Here is an 18,301-nt window from a genome sequence, read left to right as displayed (position 1 = left end):
GAGGCACAAAAGTAGGATAAAGAATGACAAGATATTACGCTGGAGGATGGAACTATCGTGTTATGACTTTGATATCCTGTACCGACCGGGTCAAGAGAACATCTCACCTGATGCATTCTCTAGGTCCCACTGTGGAGCAGCATGTCATGATTTGCAATCACTCTCATCTCTCCACAAGGCTTTGTGTCACCCAGGAGTTACACGCCTGTACCATTTTGTCAAATCAAAGAACATGCCCTACTCAGTGGAAGATGTGCGACAAGTGATCAGAGCATGCAGAGTATGTGCAGAGTGCAAGCCAAACTTTCATCAGCCAGAGAAGACTCATCTCATAAAATCCACCCAGCCTTTCGAAAGATTGAATATAGATTTCAAAGGACCTCTACCAAGCACAAATCAGAATAGGTATTTCCTTAACATAGTAGATGAATATTCAAGGTTTCCCTTTGTATTCCCCTGTGCAAATATGGCTGCTTCAACTGTTATTAGTTGTCTTTCACAGTTGTTCTCTATTTTTGGTATGCCAGCTTATATCCATTCAGACAGGGGATCCTCGTTCATGAGTAACGAACTTCAGGAGTTTTTGGCTAGCAAAGGTATTGCCTGCAGCAGAACAACAAGCTACAACCCTCAAGGCAATGGTCAAGTGGAGCGGTTCAATGGTACTATATGGAAGGCAGTTACAATGACATTAAAGTCGCGCAATCTACCTGTTCAACACTGGCAAACTGTCCTACCGGATGCTCTTCACTCTATTAGATCACTGCTGTGCACAGCTACTAATGCAACCCCTCATGAAAGACTCCTCAACTATTCACGTCGTTCCTCTACGGGAGCCTCCGTGCCCACTTGGTTATGTCATCCTGGACCTGTTCTCCTGAAGAGTCACCGTAGGATGAACAAGACGGATCCTTTAGTGGAAGAGGTAGAGCTCCTGCAAGCTAATCCACATTACGCCCACATTCGCTACCAAAATGGTGAAGAGACTACAGTATCTACAAGACATTTAGCCCCAGTTGAAATCCCTATTAGTGTGGAATCTCAAGATACACCAATAGATGTGAAAGATGCTTCGTTTTCTCCTGGAAAGCCCCTTGAGACTACCCCTATGGAAATAGAGGATTCTGCTCCAGCAGTTAATCAAACCCCGCTGGAAAATATCGAACCTGGTGAAGAGGCTCAAGGGCTACGAAGGTCGGGACGTGTACGTCGCCCACCTAACAGTTTGGGAGATTACTGTCTCTGATATTTTAGAAGGGGGAGATTGTAGTGATACTGGTCCTGTGAGGAGCAGCAGCAGGATAATACTGCACCACCTCTAGGGGCCCTTAACAACAACAACAACAGTTTGGTGTGGTCATGGGCACCAACACATGGTGTGTGATTCTCTTATACTTTATCCATTTATCTGCGATGCAGATTACATGGTGAGTTTAAATATGTGGCCTGTAGTTATAACTTTTCTCTTGACATATGCAAGACATCACCATCCCTGTAGAAGCCATTATTAGATGTACTAGTCATTATATTTTGTTGTTGCAGAAGTACTATGAAGATTCTATGTTCAATAAAGCCTAGAGATAAGGCCTGTGTTTCTATCACAACAGTCCTATTGAGAGGGAGGGAGGGATTGGAGGGTGTGGTGAGGGTCATGGATGTTTTTGGAGCGGCAACTGGTATTGCGGTGAACGTGGATAAATCAAAGCTCATGGGAATAGGGGCAGAGGGGGCAGGGGGGTAGGGGTGATGGGGTGCGGTGGTGTGCTGTGGATCAGGTAAAGATTTGTGGGGTTGTGTATATGGGCAATGTGCAGATGGCAAGGGAGGTTAATTCGAGGTGTGTAGTCGATAGAGTGCTGGGAAGATTAGATGATTTGTGGCCAACCCATCTCACGCTACACCAGAGGGTCATTGTGGTCAATGTGCTTCTATTTAGCAAAATATGGCACGTAGCAGCGATGTACCCTTTGGTGTATGGGGATGTTTGGAGATTTTTGGGTAGGGTTTTCAGGTTTATTTGGGGTTCGGGATGTGACTGGCTAAGGAGAAGGGTGGTAATGCTCCCGGCTGGAGTTAATTCACCTGGAATGTAGGTTGAAGAGCATTTATGTGAAGCACAGGTTCCTGTGGATGTGTGGGGTGGGAGGTTTACCTGGAGTTTACCTGGAGAGAGTTCCGGGGGTCAATACCCCCGCAGCCCGGTCTGTGACCAGGCCTCCTGGTGGATCAGAGTCTGATCAACCAGGCTGTTACTGCTGGCTGCACGCAAACCAACGTACGAGCCACAGCCTGGCTGATTAGGAACAGACTTTAGGTGCTTGTCCAGTGCAAGCTTGAAGACTGCCAGGGTAATCCCCCTTATTCCCTGGAACGCAGGCGGGAGACATACATGATTATATACACCTGGAAAATCCTAGAGGGACTAGTACCGAACTTGCACACGAAAATCACTCACTACGAAAGCAAAAGACTTGGCAGACGATGCAACATCCCCCCAATGAAAAGCAGGGGTGTCACTAGCACGTTAAGAGACCATACAATAAGTGTCAGGGGCCCGAGACTGTTCAACTGCCTCCCAGCATACATAAGGGGGATTACCAACAGACCCCTGGCAGTCTTCAAGCTGGCACTGGACAAGCACCTAAAGTCGGTTCCTGACCAGCCGGGCTGTGGCTCGTACGTTGGTTTGCGTGCAGCCAGCAGCAACAGCCTGGTTGATCAGGCTCTGATCCACCAGGAGGCCTGGTCACAGACCAGGCCGCGGGGGCGTTGACCCCCGGAACTCTCTCCAGGTAAACTCCAGGTATGTATGCTGGGAGGCAGTTGAACAGTCTCGGGCCCCTGACACTTATTGTATGATCTCTTAACGTGCTAGTGACACCCCTGCTTTTCATTGGGGGGATGTTGCATCGTCTGCCAAGTCTTTTGCTTTCGTAGTGAGTGATTTTCGTGTGCAAGTTCGGTACTAGTCCCTCTAAGATTTTCCAGGTGTATATAATCATGTACCTCTCCGCCTGCGTTCCAGGGAATACAGGTTCAGGAACCTCAAGCGCTCCCAGTAATTTAGGTATTTTATCTCCGTTATGTGTGCCGTGAAGGTTCTCTGTACATTTTCTAGGTCAGCAATTTCACCTGCCTTGAAAGGTGCTGTTAGTGTGCAGCAATATTCCAGCCTAGATAAAACAAGTGACCTGAAGAGTGTCATCATGGGCTTGGCATCCCTAGTTTTGAAGGTTCTTATTACCCATCCTGTCATTTTTCTAGCAGATGCGATTGATACAATGTTATGGTCCTTGAAGGTGAGATCCTCCGACATGATCACTCCCAGGTCTTTGACGTTGGTGTTTCGCTCTATTTTGTGGCCAGAATTTGTTTTGTACTCTGATGAAGATTTAATTTCCTCGTGTTTACCATATCTGAGTAATTGAAATTTCTCATCGTTGAACTTCATATTGTTTTCTGCAGCCCACTGAAAGATTTGGTTGATGTCCGCCTGGAGCCTTGCAGTGTTTGCAATGGAAGACACTGTCATGCAGATTCGGGTGTCATCTGCAAAGGAAGACACGGTGCTGTGGCTGACATCCTTGTCTATGGCAGATATGAGGATGCGGAACAAGATGGGAGCGAGTACTGTGCCTTGTGGAACAGAGCTTTTCACCGTAGCTGCCTCGGACTTTACTCTGTTGACTACTACTCTCTGTGTTCTGTTAGTGAGGATATTATAGATCCATCGACCGACTTTTCCTGTTATTCCTTTAGCACGCATTTCGTGCGCTATTACGCCATGGTCACACGTGTCGAAAGCTTTTGTAAAGTCTGTATATATTACATCTGCATTCTTTTTGTCTTCTAGTGCATCTAGGACCTTGTCGTAGTGATCCAATAGTTGAGACAGACAGGAGCGACCTGTTCTAAACCCATGTTGCCCTGGGTTGTGTAATTTATGGGTTTCTAGATGGGTGGTGATCTTGCTTCTTAAAACCCTTTCAAAGATTTTTATGATATGGGATGTTAGTGCTATCAGTCTGTAGTTCTTTGCTATTGCTTTACTGCCCCCTTTGTGGAGTGGGGCTATATCTGTTGTTTTTAGTAACTGTGGGACGACCCCCGTGTCAATGCTCCCTCTCCATAGGATGGTAAAAGCTCGTGATAGGGGCTTCTTGCAGTTCTTGATGAACACGGAGTTGGGTATTTTGCGAGAGGATATTCAGAGGTGGTGGAGGGGACGGGATTTGCAAGATTGTGAGATGTTGCATGTCTTAATGCTCGTTAGAGATCCGAAGAACATGAGGGTTGGGTCCATAGAGAAGGCGGTATGGCCTAGGGAGGCAGTGGCTGTGAAGTGGCGTACCCGATGTATGCATAGGCAACATGGGTTTAGAACAGGTCGCTCCTGTCTGTCTCAACTACTGGATCACTACGACAAGGTCCTAAATGCACTAGAAGACAAAAAGAATGCAGATGTAATATATACAGACTTTGCAAAAGCCTTCGACAAGTGTGACCATGGCGTAATAGCGCACAAAATGCGCGCTAAAGGAATAACAGGAAAAGTCGGTCGATGGATCTATAATTTCCTCACTAACAGAACACAGAGAGTAGTCGTCAACAGAGTAAAGTCCGAGGCAGCTACGGTGAAAAGCTCTGTTCCACAAGGCACAGTACTAGCTCCCATCTTGTTCCTCATCCTCATATCCGACATAGACAAGGATGTCAGCCACAGCACCGTGTCTTCCTTTGCAGATGACACCCGAATCTGCATGACAGTGTCTTCCATTGCAGACACTGCAAGGCTCCAGGCGGACATCAACCAAATCTTTCAGTGGGCTGCAGAAAACAATATGAAGTTCAACGATGAGAAATTTCAATTACTCAGATATGGTAAACATGAGGAAATTAAATCTTCATCAGAGTACAAAACAAATTCTGGCCACAAAATAGAGCGAAACACCAACGTCAAAGACCTGGGAGTGATTATGTCGGAGGATCTCACCTTCAAGGACCATAACATTGTATCAATCGCATCTGCTAGAAAAATGACAGGATGGATAATGAGAACCTTCAAAACTAGGGAGGCCAAGCCCATGATGACACTCTTCAGGTCACTTGTTCTATCTAGGCTGGAATATTGCTGCACTCTAACAGCACCTTTCAAGGCAGGTGAAATTGCCGACCTAGAAAATGTACAGAGAACTTTCACGGCGCGCATAACGGAGATAAAACACCTCAATTACTGGGAGCGCTTGAGGTTTCTAAACCTGTATTCCCTGGAACGCAGGAGGGAGAGATACATGATTATATACACCTGGAAAATCCTAGAGGGACTAGTACCGAACTTGCACACGAAAATCACTCACTACGAAAGCAAAAGACTTGGCAGACGATGCACCATCCCCCCAATGAAAAGCAGGGGTGTCACTAGCACGTTAAGAGACCATACAATAAGTGTCAGAGGCCCGAGACTGTTCAACTGCCTCCCAGCACACATAAGGGGGATTACCAACAGACCCCTGGCAGTCTTCAAGCTGGCACTGGACAAGCACCTAAAGTCAGTTCCTGATCAGCCGGGCTGTGGCTCGTACGTTGGTTTGCGTGCAGCCAGCAGCAACAGCCTGGTTGATCAGGCGCTGATCCACCAGGAGGCCTGGTCACAGACCGGGCCGCGGGGGCGTTGACCCCCGAAACTCTCTCCAGGTAAATAGGAAGACATTTGGGGGTGGTTGAAAAGGTTGCGCGTCCGGCCGCATGTGAGGGAAGTAATGCCGTCCGGGGTGGTTTTACGCAATAGACGGATCAGGGAGGGTGGGATATGTCTAGAGTGTGGGGAAAATGAGTCGGCTTTCCATGTAGTTTACTTCAACGGTAAAAATTATAGTAAACAAATTACAACATGAAGTACAAATGAGTATTTCAAATAAGAAGCATTATAGTAACAAAATTGTAGCATAACAATGTATAATATAATCTGATCAAATCGAATAAAATCAATGATTTGTATTGCAGAAACAGGTCATATGGTCATTAGATGAGTTACTGTGCATTCAAGAGAATGGAGTATTCTATTAGATAATGAAAATAAAAAAAAAACATATTTTGATAGGGTCACAGGATATATATTTATGAGATACAGTTATTCAGTATTTATTTGGTTGTGGGTGAGTTAGTGGTTTTTAAGAAGTCTTGAATTAATAAACAGTGTTTCTTTTGTATTCACAGGTAATGAATTCCAGATTTTTGGGCCTTTTATAGGCTTGAAGTTTTTACATAGTGTGAGATGGACACAGGGAACATCAAAAGGTGATCCGAGCCTTGTGTTATGGTCATGTGTTCTGGTGAGGTTGGTAAGGAGAAGTTTGAGGGGAGGGTTTATATCCGAGTTTGGTGTTTTATGTATGTAGTAGGCACAACAATAAATATGGATGTTTTGTACGGTGAGTAAGTTTAGAGTTTTGAATATTGGTGGAGTATGCTGCCTGAAGTGGGAATTTATCATTCTGACTGCAGCCTTTTGTTGGGTAATTAATGGTCTGTGATTATTTGTTGTTGTTGAGCCACATGCACAAATTCCATAGGTGAGATAGGGGTAAATGATTGATTGATATAGGGCCAGGAGAGCTGATTGTGGGACATAGTACCGTATCTTCGATAGTATTCCTACGGTCTTGGAGATTTTCTTGGAAATTTGTTGTACATGCGTTTGAAATTTGAGTCTATTATCAAGGTGGATTCCTAAGAATTTTCCCTCTGTGAGCTTTGTGATAGGTGATCCGTTTATCATTATCTTAAGAGGAACATCTGTAGTTCTGTTCCCAAACTGAATGAAGTAGGTTTTGTCAATATTGGGAGTAGGTTTGTTAATCATCATCCAGGTAGATATTTTCTGTAATTCGGTATTTACAGTATTGGCTAGTATGACTGGGCTTGGGCGAGAGAAGACGCATGTTGTGTCATCTGCAAATAGTGTGGGTTTGAGTAGTTGCGATGCATTTGGTAGATCGTTTATGTAAATGAGAAAGAGAAAAGGGGCAAGGACACTTCCCTGTGGGACACCAACTGTAATTGGTTGTGTGGAGAGTTTGTTCCATTTGTATACACATATTGGCTTCTGTTGCTAAGGTATGACTTTAGGTAGTTGAGGGAGTGCCCTCTTATACCATAGTGTGATATAGGGCCAGGAGAGCTGATTGTGGAACATAGTACCGTATCTTCGATAGCAACAACAAGCAAATCATGGTCAACTATATCAAAAGCTTTACGTAAATCAATGAAGATCCCCAATGGGACTTCTTTTTTCTCGAGTGCAGTATATATTTGTTCTAGTATGTGTATAATAGCATCATTAGTATTTTTATTAGGCCTGAACCCAAATTGACAGGGGTTGAGTATGCTGTGGGAGATGAGGTAGGAATAGATTCCCTTATGAATTAATTTTTCGAAGATTTTAGAGAGAATGGGTAAGTTGGGTATTGGCCTATAGTTATTCAAGTCTGCTTGATCTCCTCCTCTATGTATCGGGGTGACCCCTCGCTATTTTGAGAACTGTAGGGAATGTAGAGGATTCGATGGATTTGTTATTAAAGTGTTGCAATGATTGGTGACAGTACTTGTGAAGCTTTTTTGTATATAAAGGATGGTAAGGTATTTAAATCTCCTGTCTTGTTCTTTAGTGTGTTGATAATAAGTGATCTGTTGGGTTAGTCGAAGCTAGGAACATTGTGTTCGGGTAAGTGCCAGTGAGGTAGTCATTGGGTGGGGTCTTTGAGCTTGGGATTTTATAGGCAAGGTTTTTTTTCCTATGGTGAAGAAAACATTGAGACTGTTTGCTGTTTCAGTTGGTGTGAGTAGGCGTTCATCTGGTTTTGTTAGTTTGATTGTTCTATTTCCTGATATCTTGTTTGTTCCTAGAATTTCAAATAGGGTTTTCCAGGTCTTTTTTATATCACCTTTTAGTATTGCGACCTATTGTTCCTAGTCCTACATGTTTCCAAATTATTATTATAATCAAAAAGAAGCGCTAAGCCACAAGGGCTATACAGCACATGTTTCCAAAATACATCTATATTAAGTAAGTGAATAATCGTTTTAAATGTGTTAAAGTTCTCCTCAGTTATGTGGGTGAAAGGTTAATTAAAGGTTGTAATTGTGAAATTCACCCACATAATTTCTCATTGGAACGTTTATTATTTAAGTAAGCTTTTTATATCCTGTAATAGAAATGGGGACTGAATGGAGATTACGCAGTATTTTGTATTGAGCTTGTATCGTTTTTTGTATTTAAAATCGCTTGTGAGGTCAGAATATACAGGAAGAGATTGAAATACCTTGAATCCATGCTTGAGGCTGACTGACGTGCCCGGGCTGGGAAAGAAACATGGCTTGTGAACCAGGCTGCCCAGCTTATGGGCAGCCTGTAAAAAAAAACTAAAACTCATATTCTCAATATAAATACATATTTTTAAATTCCCCCCAGATATATAAATATGTTAATCTCATCCGCTATTTCAGCATGCAACTGAGCATTCACTGACATAACAGTCCTAAGAAATCTCAATTATATGAAATTTTGGATTCCTCTTTGAACTTTGCGTCATTGCTTAAATTGAGACAGGGTTATTTCTATCAATTTCTTTTTCCTCCCATATTGATCTTGCCTTTCCCGATGTTGCTCATACTTGTCGAGATGGTAACTACGGTGGACTATTTCTGTGTTTAGTTCCATATTGAACGCGGAATATGTTGTGGTTCCTTTTCACTTTTCCGCGACTTGACAGTAGATGTAGTTTTATTCATCACACCAGCCACTGACTTATTGAGCTACGTTTTACCCTGAGGTCAAACAATTCTGTGGAGTCAGTTATTACTGACCTATTCTCAGTAATTCCTTTAACTGAAACATTTAGTTAAATTAATTTAAAGAGGTTCTGCAAATGATAGTGCAACTTTATCACGATTTTTTTTTACTTTCCATTTTCTACTACTATCATTGTTGCTGCTCTCGATCTTATTCTATTTATTCAACACTCTGGCGTAAATAATTCATTCATTAAGATTCTAAACTTTCAGAGATAAAATTCCATTCCACCTTTATTTTACATAAGATATTGTGGTATTTTTAATATTTATATTACTAATTTTTCTAACTACTCGGTTTAGCGCTTTCTTTGGTTATAATCATTCTAACTACTTAATCCATATTTCTTGGGGACCTACAAGATCCTGATAACTTTACTCCTGACAACCCTGTAGCAACTCCAGTTAACATTAAACCAGAATGGTGCTTCCTGTTTGCGTATGCTGTTCCTCGATCTATCCCTAATAAACTAGGAGTGATCGCCATTGTTTTGCCAGTAGCTGTCCTATTTATTCTATCATTAACTTCGGTATCAAAATTCCAAGGACTCTCCTTCTATCCTTTAAACCAGATTCTATTTTGAGCACCAGTTGCCAGTGCTCATAAGGGTCCTGTACGACCTGTACAGGTCACTTATATTATCACAGGACAAATACTATTGTCTACTTTTCATATTATGTATTAAATATATCTTCCGCTCACATTTCTAGTGGAATGTTTAAGATAGGTAATTTAGTTTATTTAAAACAAATTTTTTGAAAATAATTATCTTGTAATTAACCAAAAAAAATTAATTTGAAGATAAGGGAAAGAATCTTTTTCAAGATAAATATATTGACTTATTACATCGCAGTCGAGATAAAACTCTCTGCAGTAAAGTAAATGCAAACCTAACACTAATTTAATATAGAATCTAATCTTTATTACTTATTTCCCCCACATTATTTAAGCCCATTTTTCTTACAGGTAGATGCTTGTGAACAGGGAGTTGGCACAGACATCTGGGAAGGGATTCTTCCATCCGGTCGCCTAATCTCAGCTAAGATAACGCCGTACCAATGAACCTACTCTACAATGAAGAGGCTCTAGCTCTGGTCTTAGTGTTGAAATCCTTCAACGTGCATTTGTTATCCTCTCTGCATGAGGTTGAGGTATCCAGCAACCATAATCTGCTGACTTACCCGAGCTCAATGCAGAATAAAAAAAAACTAGTTTTATGCAATGGGCAGCAAGACTTCAGCTCAATTACTGGGAGCGCTTGAGGTTCCTAAACCTGTATTCCCTGGAACGCAGGAGGGAGAGAGTTAGTTAGTTAGTTTAATATGTTTATTATGCACCCCATACCCATCCTGTGGGCGGTAGTCAAAAGATTACAGAGGTACATAATTGGTCCAGGGACTGGACTCCAAAGTTTTGATAGCTGAGCAAGTTACAGAGGTAATGAACTCACAATTTACAAAGGTAATGAACTCACAATTTACAAAGGTAATGAACTCACAATTTACAAAGGTAATGAACTCCAGGTAAGTCTGGTCACAATCATGACAAGTTACAAAGGTATTTACAGATTACAGAGGTACGTAATGGGTCCAGGGACTGGGCCCCCAAAGTTGTGATGGCTGAACTAGGTACAAAGGTAATGAGCTCACAAGTTACAAAGGTAATGAATTCTGTAGAATGGTTACTTACGTTTATACATGGCTACAATCATGAACAAATTATAGAGTAATGAGCAATTCACACTTCCACACCCGGTCACAACTGTAGTGAGTTATTGGTGCAAATATTGATTGTTGAGTCACACACACACACACACACACACACACACACACACACACACACACACACACACACACACACACACACACACACACACACACACACACACACACTTTAGTTTAATATCTTTATGCACCCCATACCCATCCTGTGGGCGGTAGTCAAAAGATTACAAAGGTACATAATGGGTCCAGTGACTGGACCCCAAAGTTATGATAGCTGAACTAGGTACAAAGGTAATGAACTCCAGGTAGATCTGGTCACAATCATGGCAAGTTACAGAGGTAATGCATCAGCTTCACTCCTATACATGATTACAGTCATGAGCAAATTACAAAGTAATGAACCACTGATACGTCCACACCTGGTCACAATTGTAATGAGTTATAAATACAAATATTAAGTGGTTCATACACCCACACTAGCGCGCGCGCACGCACATACACACACCAGGGCGCACGCACGGACATGTGCACACGAGCGTACAAATATATGCATACACACAAGGACGCACACCCACACACACACACCCACACACACACACACCAACACCCACACACACACACCCTCACACACACCCACACACACACCCTCACACACACCCACACACACACACCCACACACGCACACCCACACACGCACACACACACACGCACACACACACCCACACACACACACACACACCCACACACGCACACACACACCCACACACGCACACACACACACCCTCACACACACCCGCACACACACCCTCACACACCCACACACACGCACGCGCACACACACCCACACACACACACACACACACACACACACACACACACACACACACACACACACCCCCACACACACACGCAAACACACCCTCACACACACCCACACACACGCGCACACACACACACACACACACACACACACACACACACACACACACACACACACACACACACACACACACCCTCACACACACCCTCACACACACCCTCACACACACCCACACACACACACACACACACACACACACACACTTTAGTTTAATATCTTTATGCACCCCATACCCATCCTGTGGGCGGTAGTCAAAAGATTACAAAGGTACATAATGGGTCCAGTGACTGGACCCCAAAGTTATGATAGCTGAACTAGGTACAAAGGTAATGAACTCCAGGTAGATCTGGTCACAATCATGGCAAGTTACAGAGGTAATGAATCAGCTTCACTCCTATACATGGTTACAGTCATGAGCAAATTACAAAGTAATGAACCACTGATACGTCCACACCTGGTCACAATTGTAATGAGTTATAAATACAAATATTAAGTGGTTCATACACCCACACTAGCGCGCGCGCACGCACATACACACACCAGGGCGCACGGACGGACATGTGCACACGAGCGTACAAATATATGCATACACACAAGGACGCACACCCACACACACACCCACACACACACACACCAACACCCACACACACACACCCTCACACACACCCACACACACACCCTCACACACACCCACACACACACACCCACACACGTGCAGCATACGGGCGCCTGGCAAACCTGAGAATAGCGTTCCGATACCTTAATAAGGAATCGTTCAAGACACTGTACACTGTGTATGTTAGGCCCATACTGGAGTATGCAGCACCAGTCTGGAACCCACACCTGGTCAAGCACGTCAAGAAGTTAGAGAAAGTACAAAGGTTTGCAACAAGGCTAGTCCCAGAGCTCAAGGGAATGTCGTACGAGGAAAGGTTAAGGGAAATCGGACTGACGACACTGGAGGACAGAAGGGTCAGGGGAGACATGATAACGACATACAAGATACTGCGGGGAATAGACAAGGTGGACAGAGATAGGATGTTCCAGAGAGGGGACACAGGGACAAGGGGTCACAACTGGAAGCTGAAGACTCAGACGAGTCACAGGGACGTTAGGAAGTATTTCTTCAGTCATAGAGTTGTCAGCAAGTGGAATAGCCTAGCAAGTGAAATAGTGGAGGCAGGAACCATACATAGTTTTAAGAAGAGGTATGACAAAGCTCAGGAAGCAGAGAGAGAGAGGATCCAGTAGCGATCAGTGAAGAGGCGGGGCCAGGAACTGAGTCTCGACCCCTGCAACCACAATTAGGTGAGTACAATTAGGTGAGTACACGCACACCCACACACGCACACACACACCCACACACGCACACACACACCCACACATGCACACACACACCCACACACGCACACACACACACACACACACCCTCACACACCCGCACACACACACTCACACACACCCACACACACGCACGCACACACACACACACACACACACACACACACACACACACACACACACACACACACACACACACACACACACACACACCCGCACACACACCCGCACACACACCCTCACACACACCCACACACACTCACGCTCACACACACACACACACACACACACACACACACACACACACACACACACACACACACACACACACACACACACACCCTCACACACACCCTCACACACACCCACACACACACACACACACACACACACACACATGCACATATGTGGTAATGCTTTATTTACAGCTAGCAAAGTCAGGGTATTTCTCCAGAATGGTCTGCAATATACCACTGTGGATAAAATACTTTGCCATTTCTTGAACATTTCTGAGTGACTTGTTTCTAAATTCATTAATTTGATCACACTCCAGTACATAATGACGCAATGTGTGACAATAGTCCATCTGGCAAAGTTTACATTTCGTTTGGTCTACATCTGATGGTGGTGATTTAACCTGCCAAAGATACTTGGAGGGAGAGATACATGATTATATACACCTGGAAAATCCTAGAGGGACTAGTACCGAACTTGCACACGAAAATCACGCACTACGAAAGCAAAAGACTTGGCAGACGATGCAACATCCCCCCAATGAAAAGAAGGGGTGTCACTAGCACGTTAAGAGACCATACAATAAGTGTCAGGGGCCCGAGACTGTTCAACTGCCTCCCAGCACACATTAGGGGGATTACCAACAGACCCCTGGCAGTCTTCAAGCTGGCACTGGACAAGCACCTAAAGTCAGTTCCTGATCAGCCGGGCTGTGGCTCGTACGTTGGTTTGCGTGCAGCCAGCAGCAACAGCCTGGTTGATCAGGCTCTGATCCATCAGGAGGCCTGGTCACAGACCGGGCCGCGGGGGCGTTGACCCCCGGAACTCTCTCCAGGTAAATATAACATCTCTATCAAGAACATCTCTAGAAAGACCAACGTGATGGCGGACTCATTCTCCGGGGCTTCTTTTAGTTAGAATATTATGGATGGGGGGTAGTATGTGTCGAGTACGTTACAATTTATTTGGCACATACCACGCTCCCAGAGCACAACAGCAGCTGGGAAAATTGTATCCCTCAAGTGGGTAGCATACCACCAATGGCACAAAATAAAGAAAACTAACAAAAGGGACTGTGGTTCCTCTCATACTGAGTCCCCATTGGGTGGGGAGTGTGATGTGTGCAGAGTATTTCGCATTATTATTATTATAATCAAAAAGAAGCGCTAAGCCACAAGGACTATACAGCGCTGCAGGGCAGGAAGGAAGTGAGGGCATCAGGTGGCAAAAGGGAGATGGATGAGCAACAGGTTACGGATAACAGCGGGGCAGTGGATGGTGAAAGGGTAAAGGGCAGCAAGAGACTGAACCAGAAAGGGCTGAGGGGAGTGCGAAAAGTATCATCAGAGTTTGTGGAGTAAATCGGTCGTTGTCAAGAAGTCAATGAGAGAGTCAGGATTAAAGGAGGGTCCATCAGCAAGAAGGGAAGGTAAAGAGAGAGTAGTAGAACGAAGACGACGTTGGAGGTAAATTCTGCGTGCTCGTTGATAGAGAGGGCAGTCTAACAGAATGTGGCTAATCGATACTGGAACTTGACACTGCTCACAGAGAGGAACAGGGTGCCTCTCCATGAGATACCCATGAGTAAGACGAGTGTGGCCAATGCGAAGGCGGGAGAGAGTGGTCTCCCAACTTCGGCACTGATGACAAGAAGACGGCCAGTAACCTATGCTCGGTTTAATAGAATGAAGTTTGTTACCGAGCAGAGTTGACCAACGTTGTTGCCAACGGGTGCGAAGGTGGGTAGCTATTGCAGCAAAATAGTCCAGAAATGGAACACCTCGATAGGAAATTGGTAGGTCATATACTGCTGACCGCGCAGCAGTGTCTGCCTGTTCATTGCCCTGTACGTCGACATGACCAGGGACCCAACAAAAAACAATATCTTTATGTTTGGTAGAGATACGGCGTAGCCAAAGTTGGATACAGAGAACTAGGGGATGAGATGTATCAAATTTTCGTATAGCCTGTAGAGCACTAAGGGAGTCTGAGACTACTACAAATGATGACACAGGCATAGATGCGATACGAATAAGTGCTGCAAGAATGGCATACAGTTCAGCAGTAAAAATGCTAGCTGAAGATAGTAAATGCCCTCGTACGACGCTGTCCGGAAACACTGCTGCGAATCCGACGCCGTCTGAAGACTTAGAGCCATCTGTGTACACAGCGGTGGCATGAGAATGGGAGTGGAAGTGATCAAGAAAAAGAGAGCGGGAAGCCACCGTAGGCAGTTGAGCTTTCGAGCAAGGGAGTGAGAAAGAACAGACCCGAACAGTTGGAACTTCCCAGGGGGGCAGGGAAAAGTGAGATGCTACATGAACATATAAAGGTGGTAACTGAAGGGAAGACAAGAGTGAATGTAGGCGAAGAGAAAAGGGACGGAGCAAACAGGGGCGGCGAACGAATAAAGAATGTCTACTAATATCGGTGACCATTCTATAAATGGAAGGATTGTGTAGATCGTGAGAGCGTACATAGTAACGAAGGCAATGGGCATCACGGCGATCAGACAAGGATGGAACATTTGCTTCTGTATAGAGGCTCTCAACAGGGGAAGAGCGAAAAGCACCAAGGCACAAACGTAAGCCTTGGTGATGGATAGAGTTAAGGCTAGAGAGAGTAGCAGGAGAGGCCGCGGAATAAATCTGGTCACCATAATCGAGTTTCGATAAAACGAGGGCTGAATGTAGGCGAAGCAGAGTTCGATGATCAGCTCCCCAGGAAAGATGAGCAAGGGTTTTAAGAAGGTTTAGCCGGCTGTGACAAGTTGCCTTCAGAGAGGTAATGTGAGGTTTCCAGGTTAACCGACGGTCAAAGAGAAGGCCTAGAAACCTGACTGTATCACGTTCGGGGATACGGGAGCCATAGAGATACAAAGGATGATCGGAGATAACAGAGCGTCTAGTGAAAGTAATTTGGTGAGTTTTGGTACTTGAAAATTTAAACCCATGTGTGGTGGCCCAAGTGGAAACACGGTCGACCGCATGCTGGAGAGAAACTGCAATAAGGTGACAGTCAGCGCCTGCACAAGCAATAGCGAAGTCATCAACATAGAGTGATGACCAAATATTGGGTGGAAGAACAGAGGCCAAATCATTTATAGCAAGGAGAAAAAGTGTTGTGCTTAGAACACATCCCTGAGGGACACCTTCAGCCTGGACGAAGTCCGGGGAAAGAACATTATTGACTCGAACACGGAAATGTCTGTCAGTTAAAAAGTTCTTAAGGAAGGATGGTAGATTGCCTCGGAGGCCTAAGGAATGGGCCTGGGCCAAAATATTATACCTCCAAGTTGTGTCATATGCCTTCTCAAGGTCAAAAAATATGGCAATAACTGAGTGATTATTCGCAAAGGCATTACGAACATACGTATCCAAGCGTAGTAAGGGGTCTATGGTAGAACGACCCTTACGAAAGCCATATTGACTAGCGGAGAGACTGTTGTGAGTCTCTAAATACCACATTAAACGTCGATTTACGAGGCGTTCCATCACTTTGCAAACTGCACTTGTAAGAGCGATGGGGTGATAGTGGGAGGCATCATGTCCTGTAGTACCCGGTTTGCGGAAAGGGAGAACAATGGCAGATTTCCACAGCTGGGGAAGAACTCCTTGTGCCCAAATAAGATTGAAGAGGTGTAAGAGGACTACAAGGGCTGACCGATGTAAATGTTGTAACATACGAATATGAATGTCATCAGGCCCAGCTGCCGATGATCGGCAAGCTGAGAGCGTTGCCTCCAGTTCTTGAAGTGTAAAAGGCACATTATACTGTTCTTCTCCGAGAGAAGAAAAGTCCAAGGGTACTAACTCTCTGGCAGACTTTGAGGAAAGAAACGAGGGGCATAGATGGAGCCCTCGGGAAATACGGACCAGATGTGTGCCAAGTTCAATGGCAACGTCGAGAGGGTTTGCTATATCAACACCAGTGACCCGTAGAACAGGAGCCGGGTCAGGAGAGTATTTACCACTCAATTTCCTCACTTTTTTCCAGACTGCACTCATAGAAGAAGCAGAGGTGATGGTGGAAACATAGTCTCGCCAACAAGTGCGTTTAGCTTCACGGATGACACGGCGAGCGATCGCACGCTTCTGCTTAAAATCAACAAGTCTCTCAGCGGTTCTATTGTACCGGTACCTGCCCCATGCAGCACGTTTCAAACGTACTGCACGAGCACAAGCAGGAGACCACCAAGGCACGCACTTCTGAGAATGCCTGCCTGAGGTTTGGGGTATAGAATGAGAAGCTGCGGTATAAACTGATGTCGAGAAGATGTGTAGGAGCTCATCAATGGAGGATGAAGAAGGAACCTCTCTAAAAGCAGTGAGGTGTGAGTAAAGATCCCAATTTGCCCAATCAAATTGCCAGCGAGGGCTACGGAAAGGTGGTGAATAGGAAGGAGAAGTAAGAATGATCGGAAAATGATCGCTGTCATGTAAGTCTGGTAGAACAGACCAGGTGAAGTCTAGTGCAGTGGAGGAAGAGCAGACTGATAGATCGATGCAAGAGAGAGTATGAGTACGAGGATCAAAATGGGTGGGAGTACCCGTATTTAAAACATGGAGGGGGTGAGAGGCAAGAAAAGCCTCCAACTGAATGCCACGTGAGTCACAATGAGACCCCCCCCAGAGGAAATGGTGGGCATTAAAATCACCAAGTAACAGAAGTGGTGGTGGTAAGGATGAAACAAGAAAGGCAAAGTCTGGGATAGAAAATGCTCGAGAAGGAGAGAGATATAAAGAACATATTGTAAACCACTTATTCAAGTGGATACGGGCTGCAGTGTAATGCAGCGAGGTATGGACAAATAGTTGACAGTACGGAATATCATTGCGTAGAAGAAGGGCACTTTCATTAAAGGTCCCATCTGAGAAAGGATCCGAAGAATACAATAAATTATAGCCTGAGATAGGTTGGAAAACAGCCGAGTGTAATTTTGGTTCTTGTAAGCAAGCACCAACAGGGGAAAACCTGGAAAGCAACATCTGAAGCTCACCCCGATTACCCCTGAGGCCGCGGATATTCCACTGTAAATAGGCCATGATTGGCGATGAAGAAAATATCAGGAATCTGTAGGTAAAGGCACCTACGGACTAGAGGGGTTAGAAAAGTCAACGTGTGGTGGCATTGGAAGATGTTCAAGTAGCAAAGGAACGGAGCGTTGCGAAGAATGGGGTTGTGAAGATGGAGGAGAGGGAAGAGAAGGAACAGGAAGTGAATCAGTGTCCATTGAAGGTTTAGTCTCTGCAATATATTCTGAAATGGCTT

The sequence above is a fragment of the Cherax quadricarinatus genome, chromosome 5, assembly GCF_038502225.1.
Source record: "Cherax quadricarinatus isolate ZL_2023a chromosome 5, ASM3850222v1, whole genome shotgun sequence".
NCBI classification, from domain to species: Eukaryota; Metazoa; Arthropoda; class Malacostraca; order Decapoda; family Parastacidae; genus Cherax; species Cherax quadricarinatus.
The sequence above is the reverse complement of the archived record's forward strand: the minus strand, read 5'-3'. Positions refer to the sequence as shown.